Here is a 14463-nt window from a genome sequence, read left to right as displayed (position 1 = left end):
AGACGTCTGAGGGGAGGAGGGGAGACCTGTTCGATCGATCAATTCGAAACGCGGTTAACGAGCGCGAGAGCCGAGTCCAGGTACTTAAAGGGTGGTTAAATAGTCGCGGAGAGAAAGAAAGAAAGAAAGAAAGAAAGAAAGAGAAAAAGAAGGAAAGGGAGTGACGTCGCGACCGAACTAACCGCAAAGAGTTTTCCCGATACACGTAGGAAAGAGTGGGGGAGTGGGTGGATGGCTGGTTGCCGCACGGTCGAGTGCGGAAAACAATTTGTTGGCCGCGAATCGCTCGTGGAATCTCTGCTTCCCCCCACCGGTAAATCGTTCCGCCGGGAGAGAACATTATTGTCCAGATACCGTCGTTTTATCGAAATAGTTAAGATTTCGATGCTCCACATTTTCCATCTGAATTCAGCCTGTGTATATATATATATATGTATATGTCACGTGCAAGATTTTTCAATTCGAACTTGGGCATTTGCCGTGTCTGTTCTTCCTCGTTGTGAAATGTGCGTGGTTGTAACACCGGAGGGAAATGAAATCGACGTTTGAGTAAATGATTAGATCTGGTTAACGCGAATGTTATATTTCTGGCTGGGCACGGTTGAGAGCTACGTGTGTACGTAGCGAAGCGTGGAAAGCAATCGCAGCAGAACAATTAGAAATCAATCTGGTGTTATTGGATCGTCGAAGATCGTAACACAATTCAGAAGCTGTTCGGTCCGAGAGATATATAAGTTTCTAAAAATAAATCAAAAATAAACCGAAGGATTTTTATCGAAGCCGAAGGTATAATTACCGAGACCAGAATATTATTTTCATATCGTCGGTATTTTAAAATCTCGAAGAGAATAAGACACAACGTTCAGCTTGAAAAATTTTGATATATAATGTTTGTAAATAATATTTGATGGTACAACTGATTCATCTTCGTTTGTATCTTCAAACGCAGGTAGATTATACAAAAATCTCAGTTGAAAATCCCACGACGAAACGTAACAGGGTGAACGGGGGTTTCAGCCAGTTAACCGAAAGGGTGAACAAAGAGGAAAAGAGCGATGAAACGACCGTGGCCATTGCTCAACGTTTGCCCACGTGAAAAGAAGGATCCCGCCGCTACCGTCCAATAGCATTTTCAGGAGGGGCCCCCCTCTTTGGAATTGAACACAGACAGGGAAACAATTACCAAGACCGTGTTACCGTAATCTGAAAATCCTGTTAGAGATCCTTTTCTGGTGGCTCGATTCTTTTCTTACAAAGACAAACTTCGACCCCTCGATAGCGTCGAACGACGACACCCTCTGTTATCCTTGCGCGATAATTTGCTGGAGCTCGCACAATTCCTACATGTTCCATCGATTCCACCTCCCTCTCTCTTCGTTTCTTTCTTTCTCCCCTTTTATTTTCTGCGGAACTGAACATTTCTTGCTCACAAAACAACCGATTAAACATCGTTGGGGAAATTCCTTGTAAAGTCGAGGGAGCGGCAGAAAATCTTGTAACTCATTTTTACTATTAATTGTTCGCAGAAACTAGTTTCATCGGCGATGAAAAAAATTGTCGATATTCTAAACTGTTGTAACTTCACGTCGGCAAATTACGTAACAATCCATTTAGTCTCATTTTATCAGATTAAAACTTCTACTTTCTGCTCGGTCTAGAGTTCATTTCTTGTTTCGAGGAAGTTTTCACATCACGTTGCACGGGCGGGAAAGTAAGGATACTTTTTTATCCTCGAAAATTGTAAAGAATTCAAACGTCTCTGGAAATATCGAAAACTTTCCTCCTCGTGATTATTCCTACCACGGATCTTGAAGATTAAAGTCTCCTCTCTGTGAAATGACTCGCTATATTAATTTCCTTTCGAACTTTGACCATCGTAGTCAAATGTTAGAATTTCTTGAATTTATTCCTGATGTTCAATAAAAACGACGAGGAAAGAATCGTGCAGGAAGATTTAAGGGATCATTAGAAAGAGAAGACTTCGGTCTTCAAGACAATGATAGATCTAGCGATGAAAAGAAAATTTTGCAATGTTCAAACTTCCATGCACTTGGTCGTCCAACGACGCTACAAAATCTTTCTTATTTGTGATTTCACGTGTCTATTTATTCTAGAATTTCATCGAAGACAAATAAAAAGAAAAAAGAAAAGAAAAATTGGCTGCATCGATATCAAACGGCATGCGAAAGAACGCAAGAGAGGAGAGAGAAAGAGAGAGCGTTGAATTTTCATGATACGCAACGAGCCGTCGAAATAAAATCGCCGGCACAAATAATATCAAACGCGGTTACTTGTGAGAGTTAAAGGACCGTCAAAATTCATCTAGACCGAGAATTTAGAGAAAAATCACCGCGAGAGAAACGAAAAAAAGAAAAAAAAAAAGGAAAAAAGAAAAAAGGAAGCAAGTCAAACGTGAAGGCTGCGGTATACAGCGCGATGGTATCATTTCACAGGTGTTCCATTTGGTCAATCCTTTTCTTTCTTTTTTTCCCTTTTCCTTCATCCACCGTTTTCTTCTTCTTTTCTTTTTTTTTTTTCCCCCAACCTCTCGAGTTACCATTGCGGTTAATTAACCCTCTAAGTAGGATAGAGCCACCCGCTGACCGTTATCCTGGTCTTGACCAAATTACGAGGGAGAATTTAATGGCATCGAGTAAAATGGTTGGATAAAACGAGGAATATTCTTTATCGTCTATCGTGCCATATTTTTATGAGAAAATAGTGGCGCAAAGAAGCAGAGAGGTTCAGCGAAACATCAGTTATGTCAAAGTACTGGACGATTGGAATTGCATTGTAAAATTGCGTTGATGTAGGAAGAGAATTCAAAAGTGAAATTTTTGACTAATCGACATTCTTTCCTGCGCGTGTACTTTAAATTTCAGAGCTGTATTTTAAATGAGGGAGTTACAACTGGCCTCTTACCTTTGTATTTGAAAAGATTCTTTTCGAACATTTATAGAAACATTTTATGGAACGAAAGTGTTCGAACATTTATAGAACATTTATAGAAACATTTTATGGAACATTTATCGAATATTTATAGAAACATTTTATGGATGTATCATTCACGTATTGTATAATATATGTTTGTAAATTGTTATACAGTGAGACACGACTGTTATTACATTCAAATTTGAAACAAATTTAAAAATGTTTATATTTATAAATATATTACTTGTATAAAATCCTACGTACGATTCTATCGAACATTTCTCCTATGTCTGCAAAATATATGCTTGTATTAAATACTTTGTAACTCTTATGTGTTAATGAATTTTCAAAATATTTTATACAACACATCTATAAACGTTCTTCTACGATAATTGTTCGAATAATTTCGTGCATAAAGCGTTCAATTATTTTTCGATTTTACACAACAAATGCCTCAAAGAACAATCATTAAAATTCAATTCATTCAACGGATGTGCGAAATTTTTTAACCATTTCAACTCCAAAACGTTACTTTCCATCAGCAATTTTTCACGTCGGAGAATGAAAACCCTCCCAGAAGGGAGAGACTACATACTCAAAGCAACTGAAACTAAACCATGTCGATTGGTCCATCGCATCTCGTCATCTAATGCTCGAGAAGTTGGCGAACGAGAAGTCGGGAAAGCGAGACGGTTAAAGAAGAACGAGAGCAAAAGAAAAAAAAAGAAAAAGGGAGAGAAAGAGAGAGGGAGAGAGGGGTAGAAAAACTAAAGGGAGGCCGGCGAAAGTTCCGGCGAGTAATGGCTTTTAAGTGTGAAACCGTTCTCTGCCGCAGTGTCGTTCTCTAGATTTCCCCTGTCATCTGCGTTAAAAGGTACGTCGATCTATCCACCACGCGACGAAGGAATTCCTTTCCTTCCTTTTTTGTGTTTCTCTTTGCTCGTTCTACTCGGCTCGATCACGGACACGAGCGACGTGAATCGCGATAAGATCATCGCGCGACGTCACTTGCCAAGATTAGCGAATCGGGCTTGAACCGTTCTCTCGAATCCCTTCGAATCTGTAACTATTTCTATCAACCGCAGAAACATCTTTAAATGCAAAAAAAAGAAAAAAGATCGAAGTATCTCATTAAGTTCCCCCCGTGAAATCAAACAATCTTCACGCGAGAAAATTTTTGATCTTTCATTTGGAGGTACATACGTACGTTTCTTGAGAATTGAACATCAAATGTTGAAAAAATGTATATAAAACTAAAATGTAATTCCTTTAAAAAATGTATATAAAACTAAAATGTAATTTCTTTAAAAAATGTATATAAAAGTCTAGACCAGCCTGTTCAGTCTGTTTATTGCGAATTTAACTACTTCTCCTTTCATTAAAAGTATTAAAATTTTAACCATTATCTTGACACCAAGGAACGAGAATTAAAGGATGAGGGTTGAACAATGAAATTACGAAACCGAACTAGAAAGAGTACAGTCGTGAGCTTGTGAGAGAGCTCCGAGAAACTAAAATACTGATTCGGAACCCATCACCTACCGCTAAGATACTCGCAGTCGGTAGGGTAGTTGGCGGTCGCAGAGATACGGATGGCGCCGGCGCTAAGCTACCCGAGCCAGGATTTGCGTTCGTGCCGTTTGCCTTTTCTTCGTCGAATTAGTGTGAATTTAGCGAGAACTCGGGAAGAATGCGAGAACCGAACCGCAGGAACGACTTTAATCAGCTGCCCGCCGTCTTCTTCGCGCGCTTAACCTCTTTGCGCTGGCAACTGGTTCGCGGACCGTAACGAGTGACCGAACCGTATACAATAATACGTCGCTGTCTTTTTCTTTCGAGTTATAATAATTCGTCGGCACGATATCACTGGATAGAAATTATTAAGAAGTAATGAATTTATTATTTGTTTTGCCTGGGTTACGTTTAAACATACTTAAAACGGAGAAAAATGTTGCAATTTGGGACAAACGATTCTCGACGTGCGTGGCACGTCAATCCAGCGCAAGAGGTTTCGAAATTAAGAATGACTCGTTACGCTCGTTTCGCCGTGGTGCATAGAGCTGCAATTTAAATATACTGTAAATCCGCGATCTTAATAATTAAATCATTTGCACTTTCGTATTGTCTCGAATTTCACACGTCGGACGTGATAAATGAATTAATCTTCTGATTCCTGAGAATCAAATCTGTCGTGAGTTGTTGCTGATGATATTACAGGTGTTCATTATAAATAATACAGTAAACGAAGAATCTACAACTTGTTTTACAATTGTATATAGATCCATACGTTGTCTACGATTAATTTTACAACTTCCAAAACGTGAAGAGATCGCATTTGAGGATGCGGCATTTATCTATGAGCGTTGGTTTTATATTTATGTACCGCGTAAATATTATAATAAAAGTTTTTTCTTTAAAAATTCGATCGATTTCCATCGAGTTTCACTCAGTCTCGCACCGTTCCAATTTGATCGGATATTGTTGGAAACTCAAACTGGCAAAAATAAACGAAACGTCATTTGCTGCAAATATTCGGTCGAAGAAGTTTCCCTCCAATTCTCTCGCGAATTTGCATAAATACCAACAGACTAAATGAAAACTTCCCTAACGAATGTTGAACCAACCAGCCACGAGCCAGCCCTCTGACACGAATATAAAACCCGCGAACGAAAGATGGAAAGAGTCTCCTCTCGTGTGTCCCAGTAGTTTTCTCGAAACCCTTGAAAATCCTCGAAAACAAAAAAAAAAAAAAAGAAAAAGAAAAAGAAACGAAGGGAAACCGAAAAAAGGGAGGAAGAATGTTGGAGAAAAAAGACGGCGAGAGAAAGGAGAGAGAGAGAGACACACACACACACATACACAGGTGAGAGAATGGTGGTTGCCGAAGCGATACAAGGCCCGGTAGAAAGATCATTACAGATCTTCGCTAGCTAGCGGTGCTCCCGTTCGCTAGTACAGACGAAAGGAAGGCGGGTGTGTTCGGTTAGCGCCGGCGCTAAGCCTCCTCTTCGTCGGCTTTGAACCTGAACGTTTGCATTTCACGCTGCCACGCGGGCCTGACAGAGACGAAGCTAGCGGCCAGAAACGGGGGAGGGAAACCCGCTTTCGCGGAGAGAAAGGGATGGTGAATCGTAGATACGTAAGTAGAGTGAAAGGGGCGGGGGAGAGAGAGTGGAAGAAGCGGGGTGGGGAGTTTAAGAAAATGAAGGTTGATGGAGAGAAAGAGAGTGAATGTGAGTGTGAGTGAGAGAGAGAGACAGAGAGGGGGGGGGGGTGGATGAGAGCAAGACGCCGTGTGACGTGTACACAGAGAGAAAGAAACAGCGAGAAAACGAAATACAAAGGGTGGGAGAAAGAGAGAGGTGTATAGAGGGTGAGATATAGCGCGAGAGGGTGATGGTAGAGGGATAGCAGCCCCGAGGCCATCGCTAACGACGCCATTGTCAGCGGCCTGGCCATTGTGCGAAGCGTCCTGTACGAAGCGCCGATTCCTAGCTGCGATCGCAGGGCCTCGGTATATATTACAGGGAGGCGGAATAAAACAAATCATTCGGCGATGACGATGCGGCGGAATCAATACGGCGAGGCGCGGAGTCGTTTGCATGGAAACCGCGTTAAATGTCTTGGGATATATATATATATAGTTCTCGCTTTCTTAAGCACCGATGATTTTTCACAGCGTTGGAAATTTATACGTTGCGCGTCTTTCTGAACTTTTACCGCCTATCGAGTATTTTTCTTTCTATGCTGTTATTTACTTGTTCCTTTTTTTTCGTCGACGATTCATCCCATTTTAATCACAAGAGTCTTCAAAATTCTCGAACGCTTCCCACTTTTGATATTTACTTCATTTTTTGTCAAACTTTCTCAATTGAACATCCATTAAACCGTTTAGTTTCCTCAATTTTTATAAAAATATACCTAGTAAGCGGGAATGTGTACGCAAAGAGTACACCGTACGAGCGAATCTAGTCTCGATGATTCGAAACGAAGAATACCCACTCGCTTTATTTTATTTTTATTTCGTCAGAGTGGAACTTTCGTCTTTTTTCTTTTTTTTTTCACCAGGAAAAAGTGGAGCAAAAGAGAGGAGCATCGCCGGGAAACGGGACGAGAAGTGGCTCGATACACGTGAAATGTTTCAAACGAATCGAGAGAAACGCGCGAGCCGTGCGGCTGAAATTAATTCGGTGAAAGGACACGTCAAGGGAAATTATAGTTTGAACGTTGAAAAGAATACGAATCGGAGCAAAGTTAATGGGAGGAGATTTGAAAGAGCCAACCACACTTTTGTGATTTTATATTTATTATTCCCTGTACGATATTAATTCAAGAGTTGAATCCGCTGGGCAAGCTCCGTACGTCCACTTCACGCTCGCGAAATATTATTTAATGCTCGCGAGAGGTGTCGCGAAGTGGCTCTCGAAATAAACTTTCGACTTTATACCGGTAACTGGAATCGATCGGTTGGCCGCCACTGTTCTCGAGTTCTCCGCCGAGGATTCGTCTCCATCGAGCGGAACAATTTCGCAACCGGAGTTCGCGGAATCCCGCCTAAGAATTTGTCCAGCCTTTCGAAATACTCTCTGGAGGGGGACTCGATCAGACTCGGTCAAACTTTGCCAGCGGACGGTATATTTATTGGGGAAAAAGGAAAAAGAAAAAAAAAGAGGGAGAAAGAGAGAAGAGAGATTAATGGACGGCGGTATAAACTCTTGGAAAGCGTTGGCGGCAGGCAAACAGATAAATTTCCTACAGGAACAGATGGCAACTTTTCTATTCTTGCTTTGAATCTAAAGAGTTACCTCGAAATTGCGGCAAGAAGCAAGAGGAGTGATTTTGAAATTTTCAAATCCCCGGGCTTCGAGTTTCCAGTATTTTCGATTCTCGAGTATATAAATTTCTTTCTAGACATCGAAATTTTCAAACATTCAAAATTGTCAAACCTTCGAGTTTCTCAACTCATCGAATTTTCGCAAACTCTCAGATGTCCGAATTTCTAAATTTCCGAATGTTCGAGCTCTCCTAATTCCCGAATTTCTAACATTTGAATCCTCAAATTTCCGAATTCTCAAGTTCCCAAATATTTTACTGGATTCTCAAATTTTTCCCAAATTCTTCAATCCCCGAATATTCGATTTTCAAATTCGATCGTAATCCCAAGCGCCAACCAAGCGTTACCTCACGCTTCTCTCGTCCTCGCGAAATAAAATACTCCAAAATAAATATCCAGCCCAGTGGAGACATAAGCCATTCTCTCTTTCTTTCTCCTGATCAATTCTCGTCCAGATTTATCATTCCGCGGCGCGGGCAACAGGAAGGAAAACGAAACGCGGCTCGTTCCTTGAGATCGCGTCACGTTTTATTGTGAATGCGGCTGAATCCCAGTGGCGGAGGTAAAGGGAAACGCGCGTTGAAAGGTACGAGATGACAAGTTCTCATTCTGCCTCTGCTTTTCACAATGCGATTGAATCGATGCGGCTTGGATATAAGCTGTCTGCCTGGTGTGAATATTTAATGAATGTAACCGTTAATGAGGCACGGTCATATTAGTATTAATTAACGGTAGGACGCTCTTCACCGTTTCCATCGTACGAAAAAAGAACTTCAATGAAAAGAGCCTCCAAGATGAGCGGAAAAAGAGAGTGAGAGAGAGAGAGAGAGAGAGAGAGAGAGAGAAAGAGAGAGAAAAGAAATTTCTGATCGTTGAATATACACAATGTTTCGTTTCCTTATTAATTTTGGTGCACAGAGAGGGAAATACTTTTTTTTTTATCGCTATTACACTAAAGAACCTCGCTGCTATTGAAACAGTGGGACCACATTATGCAATGCATCGGAAAACGCCAAGATCGATTTTTTCATTAGCCGTCTAGTTCTGCAGGGGAGTTAATTACCGCGAGGGTGGAACATCTATTAACAAGCTACAAGCTGGTATCTACGATTTACTTTCAAAATCAGCCGAAATATTTGCATCGCGACCTAATTTTTAAATAACGGATCATCCGTACGGGAAATTATCGACTGATAATTTCGGTTTAAACGACGTGATTTTATTTAGGAGCTTGTAATTTTATTCAATTTCGTTCGTAATTTCAACTGCAGACAATACGAAAATACGAAATGACAATTAAGCACCGGAAACTTTTCAATCTACCAGACGAGTTAATTGTCAACGATAAAAATCGAGATTTGAATTAACTTGAGCTTGAAATTTTTAATTTCGTCCAATTTGATTGCCAATCTCCGTAAATGGGATCGAACGTCCAAAATTTTCACACACATTTGATTTAACATAAATTACTCGAGCGATCAAACGGACATCGTTTCATTTATTTTATTAAATAAAACTTGTGCTACTGACTCCAGACCTTAACGTTGCTTCGTTACGAGCAAAAATTATGATATCGAAACCAGTTTGACCAGCCGCTGTCTGTGAATTATTTCTAATTGTTAGTTAACGATTCGTCGTGTAAATAGATTGAAAACGAACTATGGCGAGTCGCGCGTAGAACGGCGCGAGTAATACTCGTATAATATTCGCCATAAAAGATCCTCTTTGACATTTAAGGCATCGTGTCTCAAACTCCCGGATGGAGGGATTTAATGGGATTGAGAATGAAGATATCTTTGTATGGCGTAAAAGGCTTTGAATGTGTTGATAGGTTAACAGGATTAAGGCGGGTTCACCGTGACCCTACAAAGCGGATACTTCAGTTAAGCTACACACTCGCGGAGACGCGACTAGAAATTTGCAAGCAGCGACGTCCGAGAGAGAAAGAGAGAGAGACAGAGAGAGAGGCGCGCGAAAGAAAAATGAAAGCTCGAGTTTGACATTTTCGATGCAAATGTAAATGATGTTAGCCGGCTGACAAACAGGCTAAAATAAAATAAAATTTTCCTCAAGTGTATGGCCAATTACTATTCCGAGTGAGCATGAAATAAAAACAAAAAAAAAAAGAAAAAGAAAAAAGAAGAGAACCGTTTGTTTTCTAACGATTTGTGAAAAAGTTGCAAAACGTCGTATGTATGTGCATTATTTGTTCCGGAATACTGTGAAATACTGTCCGATGATTTAATTTCGTGACACGTTCTGTATGTGAAGTACAAAGATCTAATAGTGGCCAATTCATAATTCTCAACGTGTTTTTATAATGATAAAATCGGAACGTATAATTACAGGCGTTATTACGTAACGTTTAATTGAAAGCTCTATTAGCTATTAAAATATTATACACACGCATGTTGATAATTTACGTATTATTACACGTGGTATCTCATTACTGTTAATACCACGTTAATACTAATAATATTAGTACGTAGTAGTGTTCTATTAGAGCAAATTTAAATTTTTGAGCGAATTGAGGAAATGCGGATCTTTAAAATAAATTTCCTACTGATATCATATTATTACGAAACGGAAAATTGAGAACAAAAAACAATATACTAAAAAAAAAAGTACACGTTGAAATTATATAAAATGTACGTATGCAATAATATTTGTACTTTACACTTATGGAATTTGTATACATACACCATATATACATTATACATTAAACTACGTCTAGACTCCTCAATTTCATTAAAAATATGTAAACATGTTGAAAATTCAGAGTGGTCCTAATTTAATTAGGACGAATTATTTGAGAATAAATGAGATATTATTTTTATATATATATAAAAAAAAAAAAAAAAAAAAAATGTAATCGCGAAATGGTGTTCGATCTTCCGGCTGGAATCGAAGAAAATATTTGTTTTATTGTATTTTCGACGTTTGACCCAGTTTTCTGGATAATATCTATATATATATATATATGTATATATGTAGATACATATATGAACAGCGAGACGGAATCGAAAGTCTGTCGTTAAAACGGACACCGGCGCTCGTACCGCCAGACAATTTCATTCAGTGAAAATATTCATTTACTCGGCTTCCTGTCGCAGCTGGCGAATATTATATCGCGGGTGGAACTCGCGCGCCGTTAATCCTACTTTTCCTCTCTCTGACTGATACCGTTGTAACATCGGTTGGTTATTTAACATGTCCGGTTGCTCGTGTCGAGAGCAACAAGACAAGAAATCCCCCTTAAAATCGTTCACGACGCCGTGATCACGAAAAAGAAGGAACGTTCTCTCGTTCCCTGTAATTACTGGACTGCGAATTTCTGTACATTCACGGGAAATTTTCAAGTGCAAAATATTTCACGGGAGGAGAAAGCGAGCGTGAAATATACATTTCTTCCCTTCCACGGATGGAGTTCTGTTTGACTTCATTCTCAAAAAATGCGAATTCACAGTCTAGCGATGCAATCATAGCGATGCAAAGCGTTGCAGTTGGTATTCATAGAATTTATGAAGCACGTACTTTATAAACTGTAGCGTACGATGACCAATAAATATTACACGTTAACGGCGTTCGTCTTTCTTTAATGATTGTATGGCAATTAGACTGTGAACTTTCGTGCGTTTATATATACTTTTGGACACTGGAACGACGTAACTAGAAGCATAGAGTCAGTATCAGAAAAACTATCATAGAGGACACGATGTCTTTATTTTGCATCTCCACAAGATTTGTAAAAAAAACTTAAGAAATCTATGTTAAATTTAAATTTCAAGTTTACAAAATTACGAATTCCATTCGGTTCTATTAAATTAAATTCCAGCGTTGATCGAATTCTTGGATATATAAATTTGCGCGAAAATCCACGGTCTACTCTTGTGTCGCCCCTGTAATTTACAAGGCTTCGTTCGAAAAAGCTACATTAAAACGAGATAATCTAATTCTAACCGACCTTTTCCTCCAACCAGAAACGAAACAATGCAACGAGACTCAACGGAACGCGAGCGCGCGAATTGTTGAGCGACGACAACGCGTAATTTCAATGCGAATTTTCCAATTTTCGTCGCCGATCGAATATAATATCGGATCTCATTAGTAGCTTTTAATGTCGTCGGAATCTACCGAGCGAGCGTGCACGTCCGCTCGGCTGTTATTGATACTATTAATAAATTAATCCCACGCCTACTATTTCTGACCAGATGGATCGGCGTGCGAACAAATGATTTAATTAAAATCAGTCCCGATCGAGTTCGACTATCGTTCGCCGTTTCAAATTGCCGCAAGCTTAGCGTTTATAAATCGATACGTCGCTGCTAATTGTAATAATGATATTCATCGACTCTCGCGCTCTGGTTTACGATACAATTCGCTTTTCGAATAAAAAGGACCGATATTTCTGGAGTAAAAAAAAAAAAAAGAAAGAGGAAAAAAAGAGATACGCGGTTAACTGCCGCACGAGTTCTAATAACGTTAATCTCGTGATCAAATATCGCGATGTGCCCCGATATCGATGATTACCTCGGCCTCGAACGAACGAATCACACCGCGAGGAATCGAACGTGGATACGTGAAATAGATACGCGAATTTTAGCGATTGTACGAACGTACGAAGGATAAATTGCATCGGATAGAGCGATCGATAGTTCTCAGTGGAAATTCGACGATTTATCTCTTTTTTCTGAAACGAAGTGGCAAGATCTCCCGACTTTACGCGAACAGAGAAATTTTATACGTCCAAACTGAATCGGGACGAAGCTCGCGAGTGTAAAGAATTTCCAAGGTTATTGCACGATCTATGCACGATTTTTATAACGCCCGTCCAAGTTTGATAATTCGTCTCTCGCAGGAAATGGATGAAATTTCGTACTCGGATCGATTTCTCGCGAATGAGGAAATAAAATAAAATTATCACGCTTACGACCGAATGCTTCTCTACTGCAATAAAAGTCCTGTTTTCTACGAATCGCGACGTGCGAATTTTCAAAGGCAGCAACAATCTACGCACAATTGCTAGAGTATTTCCCATTCAACGAAGTTAATCTCTCGTGAAAAAAAAAGAAAAAAACTGGACTGCTCGGCCAGTTCACTGTACGTTCGACTCCGATATATTCCGAGATTCCCTCGTCGCCGTGTGGCTTCCGTTCGTTCGAGAGCACGTTTCAAGGTTACGGTAGACTACGTAGTTCTTCGCAGTGTGCATGTACTTACCGGTTGGTCGCACTGCGCGCTCCCATCGAAAATCTGGCGGCGGAAAACACCTTGGAATCCTCTAGCGTGGTCCTGTCTCGTTGTTCTCTCTCTTTCTCTCTCTCTCCTTCTCTTTCTCGTGGCAGGGCAAGCACGTCGTCTTGTATATCGACCGTGTATGTATGTGTGTGTGTGTGTGTGCGCGTGTGCGTGTGTGAGAGCGGAGAGACAAGTCCCGTGCTCTCGCACGAGATTCTCGTGAAACAATCGTCGCAACGACGTGACCGATACGCTTCTCTTGGACGAACTGAGCTCTCCCCCCCTTGCGCCGGCCTTATATAGCACCCCCACCCCTATAATCTTCCCCTGAGTATCCCCTCCAGCGAAGCAACCCCTGCACGGAAGACGGCTGCTACGTGGGGATGGATCCTAGTATGGTCCACCAAGGACCTCCGTTTTCACCCTCTCTCTCTCTTTCTCTCACTCTCTCTCTTTCTGTCTTCCCGCTTGCACTCTCTCCCTTCGTTTAACCCTCTCTAAAATTCTCCCTCTTTTCCTTCTTCTCCTTTTTCTCTCTCTCTCTCTCTCTCTTGAGCTTCTCTGCTCTTTACGTGCTCTTTCTGTCGATCGTCTTTTCTCCCTTCATTTAAACCTCTCTGAAATTCTCCCTCTTTTCCTTCTTCTTTTACTCCCCTCTCGCTCTTTTCCTCTCTGTCTCTTCCCATTCTCTCTTCTCTCCAACCCCCTCTGAAATTCTCCCTCTTCTTTCACTCCTTCTCGCTCACTTTTTCCTTTCGCCCCCTCCTGCGCTTTCGTCCCTCTTCTTCTGTTCTTACGCTTTTAGCAGCTTTCGCTCTTTCCATTCGAACCATAATCCCTCTCGTTTTAACTTCACCCCATCTCTCCGGCGAGCGTCTCTCTCTCTCTCTCTCTCTCTCTCTTCTCGTATTCCATCTCTGTTGCGCCTTGTTCTCCGGCTTTGTCGCGCCGTGTCCCAAATGACAATGTGTAAACTTCGTGCTCAAAACCCCGTGGCTCACCAGCCTAAGCTCTCCTCTACCCGTGTCTCTGGCCGTCGTCGTCTGGCTCTCCTCTCGTTTCCTCGTCAGGATAGGACGCGTCATGCCAAGAATGTCCCTCAGGGTCAGAGAGCTGGTCAGAGTGATGGAGAGAGAGAGAGAGAAAGCGGAAAAAGAGAGGGAAAAGTTACACGCACGGTGCAAGATACAGCCAGCTGCAACCGATTGGATTATTCGCGATAAATATTTACGCGGCCGCGGTGCAGCACGAGTCACGTTCGTTCATTGAAAAGCGCAACGATCCTCGTCGATCCCGCGAATCCACTCCTCCAAACAAGGATGTTTAATCTCCGTGCGCGCGATCGTGTCTCCTGAACAGCGGCATAGCCTGAAAATTGCCAAGCAGATAGAGACGTGAGAATGATCCGCTCACTTTTTGGACATTTTATTTTTCGTTGATTCAAAACGGTTAAAAAGCGA

General features: G+C 41.0%; 1 long non-coding RNA gene across 1 annotated transcript in view; it reads right to left on the bottom strand.

Annotated features, from left to right (window-relative positions):
* Positions 1 to 13282, bottom strand: part of LOC122530961 — a 45840-nt gene extending 32558 nt beyond the window's left edge. Inside the window, exon 1 of the long non-coding RNA XR_006307153.1 lies at positions 12986 to 13282. This is a non-coding gene — a long non-coding RNA (uncharacterized LOC122530961). The remainder of the gene's footprint in view (positions 1 to 12985) is intronic.
* Between the last annotated feature and the right edge of the window lie 1181 nt (positions 13283 to 14463).

The sequence above is a fragment of the Frieseomelitta varia genome, unplaced genomic scaffold, assembly GCF_011392965.1.
Source record: "Frieseomelitta varia isolate USP_RPSP 00005682 unplaced genomic scaffold, Fvar_1.2 scaffold_367, whole genome shotgun sequence".
NCBI lineage: Eukaryota > Metazoa > Arthropoda > Insecta > Hymenoptera > Apidae > Frieseomelitta > Frieseomelitta varia.
Note: the sequence above shows the minus strand (reverse complement) of the source record. Positions and strands in the feature narration are given on the sequence as shown.